The 18,809-nt window shown below is 36.6% G+C and overlaps 1 protein-coding gene across 1 annotated transcript in view; it reads right to left on the bottom strand.

Moving 5' to 3' along the window:
* The window catches only part of LOC140170310 (FERM, ARHGEF and pleckstrin domain-containing protein 1-like), a 186,321-nt gene that overhangs the window by 108,109 nt on the left and 59,403 nt on the right, over positions 1 to 18,809 (bottom strand).

The following is an 18,809-nucleotide window of genomic DNA, read 5'->3' on the forward strand; positions in this document are numbered from 1 at the left end:
ATTCAACCTTTGACCCCCGCGATGCCAAGCACACGCTGCACGGGTTATTGCTGCCCGCCAGCAATTCCGTGAGCATATCACACTTCGGTGATTAAGCGTCATCGCAGACCCCGGAATGCATGCATGTTATGAATTTTTCATCGTGGTATTTTGTGGTTTTTACTGGTGTTAGGGTTAGAAGACACTCTAATCTGGAAAAATACATCTTACCTAACCCTAACACTGACCCATGCTTTTTGGTATCGGAAGTCAAAGAAGATCCAAATTTTTCAAGAAGAAGAATTTTTGACTTGGCACCCCCGGGATTCGAACCTTTGACCCCCCGCATGCCAAGCACACGATCGCGGACCGGTAGCTACACGGGTTATTGCTGCCCGGCCAGCAATTCCATGAGCATATCACACTTCGGGTGATTGCGTCATCGCAGACCCTGGGATGCATGCATGTTATGAATTTTTCATTGTGGTATTTTGTGGTTTTTACTGGTGTTAGGTTTAAAACACCAGTTTCAACAGGACAGGCAAACAGTCAAAAAGTTGCACAATAAAACTTCAGTACATGCCCAATTGGGCTGCCAAATTGCAGAATTGGCAACGCTACGTATCTAAACCAATTTTCACTTTGTCACATGAAGCGTAATCAATATTTACTTCTTCAATTTAGCAATAATTATTACTTGTGCATCAATCAACAATCAAATCATACAACCGATAGCTCCACCTCCTCATCAAGTATCAAGGCAGTATCTGTTTTAAATAATTAATCAGATCTTGCTGTTTGATTTTTTTTATCAATTTACTAAAAATAAAAATTTAAAAAATCAATCAATTTACTCCAGAAGTAAAAATGCAGACAAAGTACACTCGCTCAGAATGCAGGACATCAGAAATGGAACAGACAAAAATTAGCCATTTCAGATCATGTTGCACGGGCCAACCATATTATAATAGCCTGGGAAGAACCTAAGATCCTTGGGCGGGAGCGTGACAATAGGTCTAAAGAAGTTCCGGAAGCAATGGAAATAGAGAGACAGGACAAGAAGACCCTAAACACAGAGGAGGTCACATACCTCTTAAGTAGTGTTTACAATCCACTACACTGAAGTCTGCAAAAGAGACTAAGGAAGACCGGAAAACACTCAAACTTGTTTGCTGATAAGTGGATCAGATGACCATATCAGCTATACCTGATAAAGTCTGCTGATGTGTAGGACGAAATAGTGTAGTAAGTAAAAATTATTGTATGTCCGTAAGACCCTAACCTTACATAATGCTTTGCGTAGAATGCTTTACTGTATTCCAGATGAATTCAAGGCACATTATTTCAAATATAGGCCTCTCAAATGACACGTTCAGACATCACAGTGCCCGATTTTGAATAACAGGTCGTAGAGGTAATAGAATTAAAAGTTAAGAACCCTCAGATACTGCCTTCTTACTGTTCCCAAAGTAAAACAAAGCATCTGCCAATAACTGACAAAGAAGATACTGCCTCTGTGCTTGGGAATAGGACAGAACTAACGAGACGACATACATCAACCGTACTTATTCCCACCCCACATTTTTTCCCTTAAATTACAAATCATTAGCGATATTTTTACGCTCAAACTGACGAGATAATCGGTCCCTGGATTGCCTTCATCACACATCACTTGCAAACCTCCAGACGAGGTTAAAGGGGCTATTCCATTTAAAATCCACACTCCCCCTGTGGAAGATTTTGGTAATATCTTCCATAGGGGGAGTATGAATTTCAGATGGAATGAACACATAGGCAGCTCCATTTGACAATCACCCTCCCTCAGTGAAAGATTCAGGTGGAATCTTTCTCAGAGGGTGTATGAAATTCAAATGAAGCTGTCTATGTGTTCATTCCATCTGAAATTCATACTCCCCCTGTGGAAGATATTTCCAAAATCTTCCACAGGGGGAGTGTGGATTTTAAATAGAATAGTCCATTGCCTTCATCACACATCACTTGCAATCCTCCAGACGAGGTTAATTCAACCCTCAATCAAGTTTCTATTTTCATTAGTACTGTAATCCAGAGAGAGTAATGCCGAATTCGGAAAAAAAAAAAGTTTTATCTTGCTTGAATAAATCTAATGTTACCCTCAAATGGTTTTCAAAATGTGATTTGAAAATTTATCAATTTTGGAGCTCTCTAAAACATTTGCCAATTTTGCAGAAACGATTTAGCAATCCCCAGGATCATAACATAATCAGCTACTTGTGACCCTGTTAATTCAGAGTATCTGAGAATTTCAAAGTAAAAAAAAATTGAGGAAGTTTTATGTTTAAAATGCTAATCTGAAATGATTTTGAAAATTTCATTTTGAAAATTGATCAATCAATTTTGAAGCTGTCAGACTTAGATTCACCAGCTTTGCAGGGAAGGCTTAGCAGCAATCACTGTGATCATAATCATTCAGCCATTTGTGACCCTGTTAATTCCCAGCACAAATCATCCATTAACTCTCTATCTCTTGTTTAACCATTTGGAAATTGTACAGGTAGTCAATGACCAGACATCTTAGTTTTTATTTATTCATCCATTATGTATATCTCATGCTGGCCTTGAATGGGCTATTCCAGTTGAAATCCAAATAAAAATTCCCTTTAAAAGGGAAAGCCAGCCTCAATGTAGGTCTTATAATTAGTTTGGGTGAAAGGCATTTTTAGGATCATGCTTACACCCATCATGTTTCATGACAGTCCACCAAACCATCAATGATGAGAACATGCACACTGATACAGCAAAAAACATTAACTCCTAAAACTCATATCAACTCTTTCTTCCTTACTCCAAATTGTTATGACTAAAACTGGGTGCTTGAACTTTGAAGACTCAATGCAATGCATTAAAATATTTTATCATCAAATATCATTTGAGATTGATAACCCATGAAAAATACAAGTAGGTATACATGTAAAGGCCATCCTCAAAATACACAATGTGAAATATTTTGCATAAAAACCCCATTTCTTCACATTACCCTTGATATATTTTGACATTTTATCCGCCTTTCATATTTTAATCATTTCAACCCACAAGAAAATCGAAGCAGCACTTAAATTTCGAGATAAATCTTAAGAAATTATCTTATCTCCCCTGAAATCTTACTTGACTGAAGGGGGCAAATCTTGGTCGACTTATAGAAAGCAACTTCCTACTATGGATCAAAAATAGCATCATGCCTCATGGCATAGTTCAATGACATCTACAGTGACAGCCGAAGTGCAAGAGTTGGCCTCCAGTTGTGGGGTATGAGGTTTTTGTACCCATCATGCCCAAAGGTCATTCTATGACTGTACAAGTATATTGGGGTTATAATAACTTATATAACTGTGCCCTGACAGATGAGCATATCTGAGATCCTGGAATCGTAATCCAAGTCCTGTTTAGTCACTAAGTCAGCAGCCTATTCCTTATATAAGTCAGTGACATCAGGTTGGTAACATGCCTGTAGTGTTATCTTAATTGAATACCTTTGTGTGATAATACAAACCACACGAAAGAAAAAGCCAAAACTGATTTAGCATCAATCGCGCATTCATGTAGTCCCTAGGAAGCACAAACCTGTACCGTGCAGTTGGTGACAAGACATTAAGTTTGTCCATCTACATGTACTATTAATATGCCTGTAGTGTTTTCTAAATTGAATACCTTTCTGTGATAACACATGTACAAACCACACGACAGTTAAGCCAATACTGTGATTTAACAAGAAAAATGCAATCGCGCATTCATCTTGTCCCTTTAAGAAGCACAAACATATATACATTTTTGTACCTTGCAGTTGGTGACATTGAGTTTGTCCATCTATGTCTACTGTTATGCCCGTAGTTATATCTTAATTGAATGCCTTTCTGGGATAATACAAACCACACAACAGTCAAAACCAGAACAGTGATTTAGCTTCCAAAAAACATCCATCTTAGAAAGCACAGATCTGCACAAGTCTTGCAGACTTCGCTGACACTGAGTTAACCCATCTTAGCACTATTATGCCTGTAGTGTCATCTTAATTGGATGCTTTTCTGGAATGATACCAATCACAAGATAGGAAAAGCCAAAATTGTGATTAAGCTGGGGGAAAAAACACAATCACACATTCATGTGGTCCCTTTCAGGAAGCACAAACCTGTATCTTGCGCTGAAAAACTTGCAATCGCACATTCATGTAGGAAGCACACAAACTTAACCTTGCAGTTGGTGACATTGGGCAATTCCAGTTGAAATCCACACTACCACTGTGAAAGATTTTTGAAATGTAATTCCACAGGGGGAGCAAGTTTTTCAAATGTAATCGGTCAAATTTAATCATTTTGAAAACCATACTTCCTCTGTATTCTGGTTTTACCTATATCTTCCACAACTGGAGTGAGTATTTCAAACAGAAGTTATTAACCCAGTTGTCTATTCTATTTGAAACTTATACTCCCTCTGAGAAAGACTTAAGCTAAATCTTCCACAGGGGGAATGTGGACTGTGAAATTTAAATGGAGTAGCCCATTGAGTTTACCCATCTCTGTATGGTACTACTAATACTATGCCTGTAGTACTATCTTAATTGACTACCTTTCTGGAATGATATTGACCACCAGAGAAGGGTAAGAAAATATATCTTACCCTTCTCAATATTTGCGTATAATCTGTTAGTGTGTATTGCATACCTCGACTGCCTATAAGTACCCAGTTTTAACCACTGTTAATCAGTGGGAGCTGGTAGCCTGATGTATAAGGCATCCATCTAGTGATCGGAAGGTTGTGGGTTCGTATTCTATGCCAGCACATTCCCTTGCTTTACGTTCAAGTTTGGTTGTGTGCCGGGCGGGATTTGTGTTTATTTGCCGTCTTGTTTAATTGTAACACTTAGGGTTGATTAACTGTTCTTTCTTCTCAGAATCCTGAAAATTCTGTTTCTGTGAGTCTGCATATATATTCTTTTACTTTTATAATTTTATTTGTTGTTGCTGTTTTTTGTGTGTGTCTCCATTCGGTTACAGCAAACAAACATAATGTTTATTTCTGGCCCAAGTCACCCTATCCCTTCATTTGCAATCATTGACACAGAGTTTGTTGCTCTTGGTACATGTAGATAGAATCAACCCTATGGTCTTGTCTTAATTGATTGCCTTATTGGGATAACAACACCACAAGGCAGAAGAGTATGAGATAGCTATTTCATTTAAAACCACATCATCACTGGTTCAGACAGCTCTGAAGCCAGCCCAAAAATATATTTTGTGACTAATACCGTATTTCCTCGAATAGTCGCCCCCCTCAAATAAATGCCCCCACCACTTTTTTCAACCAAGATGTTTCAAAATGCCAATATTTCCATGTTATCTTGGGTAGTAAGCTTTATACCAAGTTGCTAACATAGTCGATAATAGCAGCAATAATTGGCGAAAATCTGCATCGGAAACATGGAAGTGAACCAAAAATCAGTGTTTCTAGTTCATAGTTCGTCATTTTAGCGTGACTTTTAAGCTTACCGAATTATTTTAACGGGAATTGTCGTGCTATAAATGACCTCTAATAAACGCCTTCACCCCGGGCATTTACCCGAGGAAATACGGTAAGTAAGATTATCATACCTTCATTTACACTCCAATTAAACCAGAGATGTAACACAAGTACTTGTTCAAGTCTTTGGACTTGATTATCACAACATATGAAAAACACCCTAAAAATGCATGTTTTTAGCCCTTATTTCCAAAAATTGGCCAAATATTAAAATTTGAATTTGTAATTTGTAAATTTGTATAGCCAGTTAGAACAAACTAAAGGATTAGGATTTTGCTATGTTTCATTTCGCAAAACAAGATAATAATATTTTTTATCCCTAAAAATTAGTGCTGTATTTTTCTGGAATGGGGAGTGGTTTGACGGAGACATACATAAAATATGTGATGCGGTCAAGCAAAATCAGTCGGAACTTGGAAATATTGATTTTGAGATAGCCAAACAAAGTATATATATGTCCTTTTGTTTCCTGATGTTTTGTCAACTCTATTGCTCACATCTTTGCAACTGGTTGTTCAATTTCAATAGGGTTTTCTGCAAAATGCATCTTTGTAAATATGCTTTTTACTATCCTATAAGACACTGAAAATATAATATATCCGAGTGTGGACTGATTTTGCTTTATCGCATCATATATGGGAGAATAAAAGTATGGTGATGCCAAGTAGGATGCCAAGTGCTCAGAATAAATATGTTGCAGAGTGAATAAGCATATTGAGGTTAGCAAACTGTGTGCTTAAAGCTTGAATGGGGTTTATCATCCTGAAAATAGGTTTCTGGGATGTGGCTTAACCTAAATATTTTAGTTCTGGGGATACTTATGATCTGCATTAAAATGTTGTTCCTATAGTAACCAGCAACAAAGTATCCTATGTGTTAAGTTCACAGATTCATGTTAAATCTGTTTGATCATTGTTGGACTTTTTTATGTTGTACAAATTTATTGAGTTATCCGATTTTTGATAATTTTTTTTAGGATTAGCGAATCAGTCGCAAATTGAGCGATTCATTTCAGTCTAGTCTGTGAGATCACAGAGTCATGTTAAAATAAATCTGTTTGTATGTTGTGAATGGGTTTTTTACGTTACATAGTGATGGCAATCTTTGTGGTACTTGCAATATACATCCCAGGGATCAAAATAGACAGGGACTAAGGGTGATTTCCCCTCGAAAATGCCAAAATAGCTCTCAAAATATAAATTACAGGGGTGATTTTTAATAGAAAATACACCTGAAAGAAAACTATTTTGAGGCTTGTTGTAGCTCAAAGGTAAATGTGGATTTAGGGTTTTTAGCCCCAAAAATCTTAAAAGTAGACCCCGAAAGTTAAGTTACGGGGGCTATTTTTTCTTAAGTAGCCCCAAAAATTAAAAAATTATTTTCGAGACCTGATAGATCCATCCCCAGTATCAATTCCCTACACGTCAGAATGAATTACCTAATACAACATGCTTCTTCAACCATACGCCTCAGATTACACTGTGTACAAAAAAAAGTCTAACAACTGACTTACGGCAAGATCTTTCTTTCACTTTATATTACCCCTACACATCAGAAATCTGTCATAAATGTCCTATTAGTTTCTTCTTGGTGACATTTACGTTTGCTTTCTTGACATTTCATTGTCATTACTTTTGCTAAATGTCACAATCTTTCACAAGATCAAAATTTGATGACTTGTGTTTCACAAAATACTCGATTGGGATAGATAGGCTTAGAGAGAAAATGCAATCTTGCGTTTCTTGCTGTGAATCTCGCTTGTTAACTAGTGCTTTTCTCACTTTAAAAGATTTACTTCTACAATGTAAGTAGAATTCGACAACATTACAACTGGATCTGAAGTTTGATCTGATTTCCAGCGGAGTTTGCAAAATTGGTTCATTTCTATCATAACTAAGCAAAAATACAAGTGATATTCTTAAAGTCAGACTATTCAATATACATATTGACTTTTAAAGCCGATTTATGAGGAAAATATGCGTCAGGTTGGCTCATGCAATATGTGAAGTGAGCGGAATTAATCTGACAGCCGAGCATACTAATTCACTTCCATTGGATCACATATGGATATCATTGTAAATTGTAAACATGGGTCTTGCCGCAGTCCATGACCTAAAATAAGCTAGCCGATAAAATAGCATCCAACACTACAATCTGTGACAACCCCATATGCCATAATGTCAAGACATAGTTCATTAATTAAATGTAACCCTAACACCTAACTTATAAATTGACATCCCAATATGTTGGGTATAAAATCTGCACAACTTGAGTTCAAGTTTTGAGCTATCAATGTTGAATGTAGGTCAGTGATCTAAGCCATTGGAGATGAGATCATCAGGGACTGTCTTTTGAAATTAGCAGGAGAGCATAAAATAACTCTCCTGGAGCCTTCAAGGAGAGCTGTTTAGGGCATTTACAATAGAATGGTCACCTAAGGAGAGCTAAAATCACTCTCCTATATCAGATTTAAGGAAAGCAATAGAGAGAGATTGCTCTTGTTCTCCTTAAAATGCAGCCCCTGGATCGTTAAGTTTTGGTTGATAACATTTTGCGGCATTTAAGCAAAAGGGAAAACTTTATCTAGACCTTCTTAAAATGTTAACACTTGGCCGCCTATTTATACTGCTGACATAGAAGAGGTCCTACAAAGTACAAGGCATGCATGGTGACTTAGTTAGTGACAGGGAGGACCTGTCTTATTGGGCTATTCCAGATGAAATCCACACACCCCCTACGGAAGACATAACCTTAATCTTCCCCACAGGGGGTGTAGATTTCAAATGGAGCCACCCATTCAGGTAACTCCATTTGAAAGTCACACTCCCTGTGTGACTGGGAGATTAAGATCATATGGATTTCAACTGGGATTGTTCATTCGCACTAGACCAGTGCTATACTGACATGATCTACTTAGAAAAAGAATTTTTTAACAGATAGGCCTACTCCGTTAGCTTTCATATCACCATGTCATGACTTGAAACAAATCTGAAATAACAAGTATAGAAATATACCATGATAATACCTATAATCAGTAAACACATGTCCTTTAACATTTGAGGCCACACTACTACTACTACTACTATACCATCAAGCCTGCTGGCAACAAGAAAACACTGCATCTCTCGTTCTCTCATCCTAGCCAATACTTAGCCCCAAGTAATACCAGCCTACGGTAATACTACCATGACCCCTATGACCCCCATGCAAAGGTTACATGGATAAAAATACATATCCCTCCAGGCCATTCTGGCTTGCGAATCTCTCTCAGTCAGTCCCTGCAAGGGTGTCTCAATGATGAATGGACTATTCCTGTTGAAACCCACACCCCCTGTTGAAGATGTGGTCTTTAATCTCCCACACAGGGGGTGTAGATTACAAATATAGTCACCCATTGAGGTAACCCCATTTGAAATTCACACTCCCTGTGGGGAATATTAAGGTTGTGTCTTCCACAGGGGGTGTATGGATATCAAATGGAACAGCTGAATGCAACTTGGCAGCCTGTCTAGTCTTACTAGTTAACTCATCTTCAGCAGACAGGGCACATGAGTGCAGAAATCTGAAAACCAATATCACTCAGATCCACAACATATTCATCTATCAGGGCACAGTTCTTTAACTCCTATACATTGGTACATTCATTGAATGACCTTTGAAAATGTGGGTACAAAAACTCATACTCTGCAACTTGAGGTCAAATTTTGCACTATGATTGTTTTATTGAGGTTATTGAATTATGCCATTGGGATGAGGCCATTGTGGTCCATAGTGTATCACCAAGAGAAGCAAATCTTTGCCTTATTGATTTCCATATTTCATTACCTCTGGCTTATAATATTTCTGAGTCTCGTTCACTTATTTGATTTTTTATTCATTTATCTATTTTCCCCACAAATGTTGTTTTGGATGAATTTTTTTCGCAAGAAGGCTAAATCAATATTGTACAGCTTTGAAATTTCTTTGAAAGAAGTAGATGATCAACTGACCTCAAAAGTATCTGCCTAAGGCAAAAGTAGGTCAAAAAGGCAATCTTCCCTATGTTCCATTTTTAAGGCATACAGGAATGTGTTTACAGTGCTAAAGGCTACCTACTGTAGCTATGATATACGGGAAATGTAACTGACATTTCTAGCCCCTTACTCATCAACAAAACTAGTTCCATTCATAGGTCTTCATTACAATTCTGGTTCATTACCTAATTTTCTATTTTAAATTAAAAATCTTAGGCTTTGCTAAAAATTAGTTCAAAACTGCTGTTTTCAGTCAACAGGAAAATCTTGGCTTCACCAAAACATCTTCAGTAGATGTGAAAATACTGTACATTGCTGAATACTATAAGAATTACTATCTTCAGTAGATAGCAATATCGTGGGCATTGCCAGTTATACTGTAAAATTGTTTTCTCCAGCATATTTAGGAAAATATTTGGCTAGGCTTAATGTTGTAAGAAGAATTACTTTTTTTTTCAGTAGATGTGAAGGGTTTTGCCCAAAAAGTGTCAAATTGCTATAGTGAGAGAAATAGTTAATTGGGCTTTGACAAATACTGTCAATATTGTTATCTTCAACAAGTATGAAGCGAAGGCTTTGCTCACAATTAGCATATAGCTATCTTCAGGAGAAGTGCAAATTGCTATCTTTGGTTGATGTAAAACCATTGTCAAAATTGCTATCTTCAGTAGATGGGACAGTTGCTAAACATAGCCAGCACTGATATCTTCATCAAGTACTGACAACATGCTATCTTCAGTAGATATACAAATCATGAGCTTTGTAAAACACTGTAAATATTGGTATCTTCAGTAGATGAAAAAAGTTTGGGCTTTGCCAAACATTGTCAGAATTATTATGTAAAATCATTGTCCAAATTGCTATCTTCAGTAGATGGGAAAGTTGCTCATCATAGCCTGTGCTGCTATCTTCATTCTTCAGTAGATGTGAAAGTCTTGGGTTCCATCAAGTCTACTGACAACAAGCTATCTTCAGTAGATGTACAAATCATGGGATTTGCAAAATACAGTAAATATTGCTATCTTCAACAGATAAAAAAAGTTTGGGCTTTGCCAAACATTGTCAGAAGTACTATGTAAAATCATTGTCAAAATTGCTATCTTCAGTAGATGTGAAAGTTATTGAACAGAGCCAGTACTGGTATCTTCAGTATATGTGAAAATCTTGGGCTCCATCAAGTATTGATATGCTATCAATAGTAGATGTACAAATCTTGGGCTTTGCAAAATACAGTAAATATTGTTATCTTCAGTAGATGAAAAAAGTTCGGGCTTTGCCAAACATTGTCAGAATTACTACATAAAATCATTGTCAAAATTGCTATCTTCAGTAGATGTGAAAGTTGTGAAACAGAGCCAGTACTGATATCTTCAGTATATGTGAAAATCTTGGGCTCCATCAAGTATTGACGATATGCTATCACCAGCAGATGTACAAATCTTGGGCTTTGCAAAATACAGTAAATATTGTTATCTTCAGTAGATGAAAAAAGTTTGGGCTTTGCCAAACATTGTCAGAATTACTACGTAAAATCATTGTCAAAATTGCTATCTTCAGTAGATGTGAAAGTTGTGAAACAGAGCCAGTACTGATATCTTCAGTAGATTGCAAAACATAGTAAATATTGTTATCTTCAGTAGATGTGAAAAGTTTGGGCTTTGCCAAACATTAACAGAATTACTAGGTAAAATCATTTTCATAATTGCTATCTTCAGTAGTTGTGAAAGTTTTTAAACAGAGTCAGTACTGCTATCTTCAGTAGATGGTGAAAATCTTGGGCTCCATCAAGTACTGTCAACAATACATGCTGTCTTCTGTAGATGTACAAATCTTTGGCTTTGCAAAACACAGTAAATATTGCTATCTTCAGTAGATGACAAAAGTTTGCTTTGCCAAACATTGCCAGGATTGAGATATATTCAACTGATTTAAACCATCATCAAAACATTGCTCTATTCAATAGATTTGAAAGTTGCAAAACATAGCCAGCCTTATATTGTTGTAAACCAATTGTCAAAATTGCTTTCTTTGGTAGATGTGAAAGTTGCTAAACATACTCCAGTACTGCAATCTTCACTTGATATGAAAATCTTTGCCATCATCAAATGTTGTCAACATGCTAATCCTATCTTCAGTAGATGTGAAAACTTGGCTTTCCCAAAGAATTGCTATTAAATTGTTGTAATTTAACCATTGTAAAAATTGCTTTCTTCAATGGATGTGAAGGTTGCTATTGTGAAGGTTGCAAAACATAGCCAGCATATGCTATCTTCAGTAGATGTGAAATGGTTGGGCTTCATCATATAGTATCAATATGCTATCCTCAGTAAATGTAAAAAGTTTGGGCTTTGCCAAATATTGCCAGAATTATGGAAAACCTCAATTGATGTAAAGGTTGCAAAACATAGGCAGCATTGTTATCTTCAGTAGATGTGAAAATCTTGGGCTTCATCAGATATTGTCAAATTATACTATCTTCAGTAGATGTGAAAAATTTCAGCTTTGCCCAACATTGTCAGAATTTAGTAGCTGCAAAAACCATTGCAAAATCAAAATTGTTATCTTCTGTATTAATTACTATAATATAGATCTAAGATAGGGCTGCTAAGAATACGCATTTGCGCCGCAATTTGCGTATTTTGGCTCCAATTGCGTGGTTTTTTTTGACATTTTTGAAAAAATTTGCCCAAAATAACATCATTCACAGATGAAAATGGTTGTGATCATAAATTTTTTACATTCAAATACTGTCAATCTTAAAATCTTACTCTAGATGTAAAATATGGTAAAATTCCTGTCATATAGACCAGTAATACATACCTTACAATGCCCGACCTATTTCATCGCACACACCTGTACACACACACATTTACTATCTTCAGTATATAGGAACAAGAGCTTTCAAGTAATTCTAAAATCTAGAACATGATCTCCGTCAATTGATTTGGATGTGTGCTCGCGGCAAACCCTGCTCAAATCCATTACACCAAAAACGATTACACTGCACCCAAGTAACAACTACTCGGTGTCCTTGCTAACTGAATGTGAAATACATCATTATATGGGTCCAGATTGTTTACTCTATCCATGCTAGTGTCGACTGCAGACAACAAGTTTTTTAACAATTCAAAGATTTCAGAATTTTACATTTTCATGACCATATTTGGAGTCAGCATGAAAAATGCATTAAAGTGAGTACAAACAAGCCTAGTATTGGTTCAGTGGTTCTTTTGAAGAAAGCTCTTGATATTTTGAGAAAATATTTCAAAATTTAGACTTTCATGTTAAAGCCTATGGCTAGCACGTAGCGCATTAAGCAATCACTTGAGCATATCTTTCAGCTATTAATTTATCCTACATATTGATTGTCTTTATAATTTGATAGAGAATACTATGACCATAAAGCATGCATGATGTACGTAGCCCGAGCCTGGTCATTCTGATGGAGTAAAAGCCTCAGGGTTCGAAATAAGGCCTGAGCCTAATCATAAAGAAAATGATCCTGGTTATAGAGGTAAAGTAGAGTCCGAAGTTTTCCGTTTTACGGAAAACGGAAGAAAATCACGGAATCGGAGGTACAACACGGAAAATTACATTTTTGTATGATGTGACAAAAATTGTTAAAAGATAAGAGAAATAAATGTTAACTAGAGATAATTTGCGCTCACAGAGCGCAGACAATCGCCAGGCATGTAACCCTTTAATGACCTTTTGATCTGACCTTTGACCTTAAAGTTTACCAGGTCACGAGGTTTGTTGTCATCAAAATTGAGCCTCGTACCCATTACAGATGTCCAAAAATGCATTTCTAAAATTTGACCTCTGCATGACCTTTGACCTGACCCCTGCAAAATGTTCCCTGGTCATGAGATATGTTATCACTGAGTTTGAGCCCCATACCCCTTACAGATGTCCAGAAAAAGAAATTATAAGATTTGACCCCAGATAACCTTTAACCTGACCCCTGCAAAGTGTTCCAATATACTCCCCTGGTCATCAAGTTTGTTGTCACAGAGTGTGAGTCCCGTACCCCTTACAGATGTACAGAAAATGCATTTCTAAAATATGACCTCTGCATGACCTTTGACCTGACCCCTGTAAAATGTTCCCCTGGTCATGAGATTTGTTGTTAACGAGTTTGAGCCCCATACCCCTTATGGATGTCGAGATAATGCAATTGTAAGATTTTACCCCCTTAATGACCTTTGACCCCAATTTCTTGTACAACTTTTAGACACTGGCTAAAGGCGATGCAGGTATGCAAGTGACGTCATTGTATTATGTAATTTGTGGAAGAAGAAGCATTTTTAGTGAAAATCACATTTTGGCCATAATGACCTTTGGATGACCTTTGACCTCGAGTTGGTCATGTAACATTTGTGCCCCTACCCAATGGTCCTTGTGACCAAATATGGTTACATTGGCCTAAAGCATATGGCTACAATGGCTCGTTAAAAGTTTGACAGAAGAAAGAAAGAAAGAAAGAAAGAAAGAAAGAAAGAAAGAAGAACTGACCAAAAACAGAACACTCGCAAATTGGAAATTTGCGATTGTAAAAACAATCATGAGTTGTGTTTGTCAATTTTTATGATAAAAATACTGTTTAATAATACCGAAATAAAGGTATATTTATTATGACATTAATATCATTGTTTATACATTTTAAGCTTTATTCATGACACGGATTTACAAATTTTACAACACGGATTACAACACGGAAAATGGATTTTAGAAAACGGTAAACTTCGGACTCTAAGGTAAAGTGAACCAAAAAGGGCTTATTTATTAATACCAATTTTCATTTGTTCTGACCAGAATTTAAATGAAAACAATTTCAGAGGGCTCCCCCTTCCTCTCACTTCATAATGCCCTAAAATAACCAATGTCAACCAGCGTTGAACTGCTCAAATATCTGAACGATTATGAGGCCTACTAATTAGTCTATTATAGTATCTCATGTATTTCCCACTTCTCTAGAGCCGAGTATGACGCACAGGTTGTTTTCTACAATGTTACCGAGAATTTTAAGGGAAAAAAACTCTTCTGTCAAGCAGCATCTCTTCTGTCAAGCAGCATTTCTATAAATTGACAAGCCTGTAGCATCATCTGCCATTTTTAACTTCCTCCATCTATCTTCATGTCTATTTTGACATTTTGGACACACACAAAAATAGGTTAATTTCTTTTACCTATGCCTTTCTCTACTTTTTCCTGTTTTCAGCCGGGGTTTTCAGTCATGAACTAACGATCATTCATTGTGTTTCAGTGCTATTTGGGCTATTCCAGTTGAATTCCATACGCTTCCTATGGAAAACATGACCTTAATGCTCCACACAGGGAGTGTGAATTTCTAATGGAGTTACCAGAATGGATGACTCCATTTGAAATCTATATCCCAGTGTGAAAGATTAAGACATGACCTTAATCTTTCACACAGGAGTCAGAATTTCTAATGGTGTTACCCGAATGGATGACTCCATTTGAAATCTATACCACAGTGTGAAAGATTATAAAGATCATGTCTTCCATAGGGGGTATTTCAACTGGAATAGCTCATTTAAAAAAGACCAAAACTCTAAGATCCACATTATGCTCATCTATCAGGGGCACAGTTCTTTAACCCCAATACATTTGTACATTTATTGAATGACATTTGAAAATTTTGGTACAAAAACTCATACTCTGTAACTTGAGGTCAAATTTTGCATTATGATTGTTTAACTGAGGTTATTGAACTATGCAAAATGGGATGAGGCTATTGTGGTCCACAGTGAAAGTGCAGATAAGTCGTAGATGTCAAGCTTGGTTAATGGGTGTTCGCAGCTTGACATTTGCAACTTGCAGCTCAATACAAAATGAATTACCTGTGTCGGCTAGAGTTCTACTCTTACAGGTTATGTTGCCAACAATGGGCTATTCTACTTGAAATCCATACACCCCCTATGGAAGACATGACATTAATCTCCCACATAGGGAGTGTGAATTTCAAATGGGGTTACCTGAATGGGTGATTCCATTTGAAATCTACACCCCCTGTGGTGGAGATTAAAGTCATGCCTTCCATAGTTGGTGTGTGGATTTCAACTAAAACAGCACGTGCATCAACCACACAGCAAATTTTGTTCAGAAGACCTGTTACAATTTGGATGGTAAAGTAGCTTCTGCTTCCAAATTTACAAATGTCTGTTACAATTGTATACAGTCAGGTTTCTTACAAATGTGCATGACCTCAACCAGTCAACACATTTCTGTTCAAACCTGTTACAATTTGGATGGCAATTATTGTGAGAAGCTACCACTTGCAAATTATCCTATTTCTGTTGCAATTTTTGTCTTATGGGTTCATGTTTCTGGTATTGTGCATCGACCTCAAACAGTCAACACATTTCTTTTAGTCCCTGTTAGTGTTACAATTTGGAAGGCAATATCTGTGGATAGCTTTTACTTCCAATTAATTGTATGCATGTTGCAATTCTTGTCTTACACTATGGCAAGAACTGGATGAAAGTTACACTATGGACAAAACTGGATGAAAGGTGGAAAAATCAGCTTCTTGTTGTAGTGTTTAAGTGCCTTCAAGGTTCAGCACCGTCTTATTTGAGTTCTCAATTTATTTTTACCGAATGTATGCATACAAAAGGTACCCGTAGTCAATCTTCAAAAACTTTAGTTGTTCCACTTTGGAAGAACACTCTGGGTAAACGTATCTTTCACTATAGAGGAACTAAGTTGTGGAATAACCTTCCAGTTGGTGTGCGCTTTAGATTATGACACTTTGAGTCTGCACATGTTTAAAAATGCTATTGTTTAAGTAAGATTCATAATCGCATGATTGTTTTTCAATATGTTATATGTATTATTTGTAATTTTGTATACTTATTTTGTTAACATTTTGTATGTAACAGTTATCTGGACCTCTTGGGAGACCAGTACATATGTATTGAAAGAGCTATCCAGAATATAAAGAAAGATTAAATAAATAAATAAATAATATGGACCACGAGAGCCTCATCCCAATGGCATAGTCCAATAACCTCAATTACATAATTATAGTGGTCCCCAAATCTTCAAAGGTCATTCAATGAATGTACAAATGTATTGGGGTTTAAGAACTGTTCCCCTGATAGAGAGCATGTTGTGGATCCTAGAGTTCTGGGTTCATGTTTCAAACAATGTATGTGACCTCAACCAGTCAACACATTTCTTTTAGAACCTGTTACAATTTGGATGGTAATTGTGAGAAGTTACCAATTCCAATATCATTTTCTGTTACAATGTTTTGTGTATAAATGTTTCTGGCATTGTACATGACCTCAATCAGTCAACAAATTTCTTTTAGCAGGCCTGGGGAAAAAAGGGCAATTCTCCTTGCCAGGAAATTTGGTCATTTGGAGTGAAATTTTACTTTTCTGTTGCATGTCTTACATCATCACTTTGACGGTGAATTGCGGATAGCTTCTACAATTACAACTGTCTGTAGATATTCTAGTCTATTAAACTGGTTTACGTTTCTAACATTGTGCATGACCTCAACCGGTAACAAATTTTGTGTTGATTTAGAATTAGATGGCAATTGTGAATAGCTTCCGAATTGCCACAGCTTCTGATTGAGATTCTTGTTTGCTGGGTTATCTACTGAAGATAGCAACCTAGTCTCATCATAAAACAAATTATTTCTTAGCTTTGAAGCCTATTAAAATATTTAGCATGGATAACTGGCATCTTTCTATTAAAGATGTCAATAAATAGAAATATTTCTTCAGATTTTGTTCACTTGATATTCAAATATATACAGAAAAATGTTATTAGTAAGCTTTAAAAGCCTGTTCTATTTTCAATCTTAATGGGAAATAATTGAAGTGATATGTCAAATAAGCTGTCAATCAATCACTCAAGAACTAGATCACACTGCTGATGAAGACATTCAACACATGCAAGAATTTCAGTTGCGTTAATTTGGTGATGCGACAAGGCTCATATTAAGCAGGAGCCAGGCTTTTTTTTAACCCCATGGTTGCCAGGTTTTGGCTCCTGGTGTGTCCAATATTTTACAGAACAACTAAAGTCACCCAATTTTTCTTATAACCATTGGTTTCTATGGCCGGGACAGTAAACTACCGAAATTTGTGAGAGCCAATGTTGAAAAGTCGCCCAATTACTTTCTTTAACCATTGGTTTCTATGAAACAGGAAATAATCAAAAGTCTCAGGACAATCTTTAAAAAGTAGCCCAATTGGGCTCTGGGAAAAATTTCAAAATTAGCTCAATTGGGCTACCAAATCACAGGTTTGGCAGTTATAACTATGTTATGAACTTTCATAATGGTGTTACCATTTGTTGACATAACCAACATTTAGTTTTGCTTCAATAAATTTTGCTTTACAATCATCTCATTTTGAAAGCAAGTGCTCAACAGAGAGGCAAATCAGCTTTACACAGCTCTCTTCAGTGATCTAAATGTGTCAATGGGGTACTCCATATAGGAGTGAAGAAACACATCATTGGGCTATTCCATTTGATAACCATACACCCCCTACATGTATGGAAGAAAAAGCCTTACATCTTCTACACAGGGAGTGTGAATATCAGATGGGGCTACCTGAATGGATCCATGACTCCGTTTGAACTCTATATGTCCCCTGTGTAGGAAATTAAGGTCATACCTTTCATAGGGGGTGTATGGACTTCAACTGGAATTGCATTTTATGGACTTTTTCCCAAAATCCAGATCAATGTGGGCTTTCTACATGATGAAATTTTCACATTGTAAAGTCCCATTCACTATGGACCACAATGGCCTCATTCCAATTGCATAGTTCAATAACCTCAATTAAACAATCATAGTGTAAAATTTGACCTCAAGTTGCAGAGTATGAGTTTTTGTACCCAAATTTTCTAAAGTCATTCAATGAATGTACAAATGTATTGGGGTTAAAGAACTGTGCCCTGATTGATGAACATGTTGTGGATCTAGTGATTCAGACTCCTACATTTCAATTTCATTTGTAGTCTTGCAAAAAATTGAAACCAACCATATGAACATCCACTTGTAGTGTACCCTTTTTGATGTACTGCACTGTAGGGAAAAGCTTGACTTCTCCCCAGTCCGAAGAGTCGCTAGTCAGAATGTTCTCTAGTCCAAAGGGTCGCTAGTCCGAAAACCAAATTAAGTTCGCTAATCCAAAGGTTCTCTAGTCCAAATATAGAATAAGAGTTAGGGCTAGGGTTAAGGTTTAGGGTTAGGGATAGGATTAGCGAGTCTTA

Source organism: Amphiura filiformis, chromosome 14, assembly GCF_039555335.1.
Source record: "Amphiura filiformis chromosome 14, Afil_fr2py, whole genome shotgun sequence".
NCBI lineage: Eukaryota > Metazoa > Echinodermata > Ophiuroidea > Amphilepidida > Amphiuridae > Amphiura > Amphiura filiformis.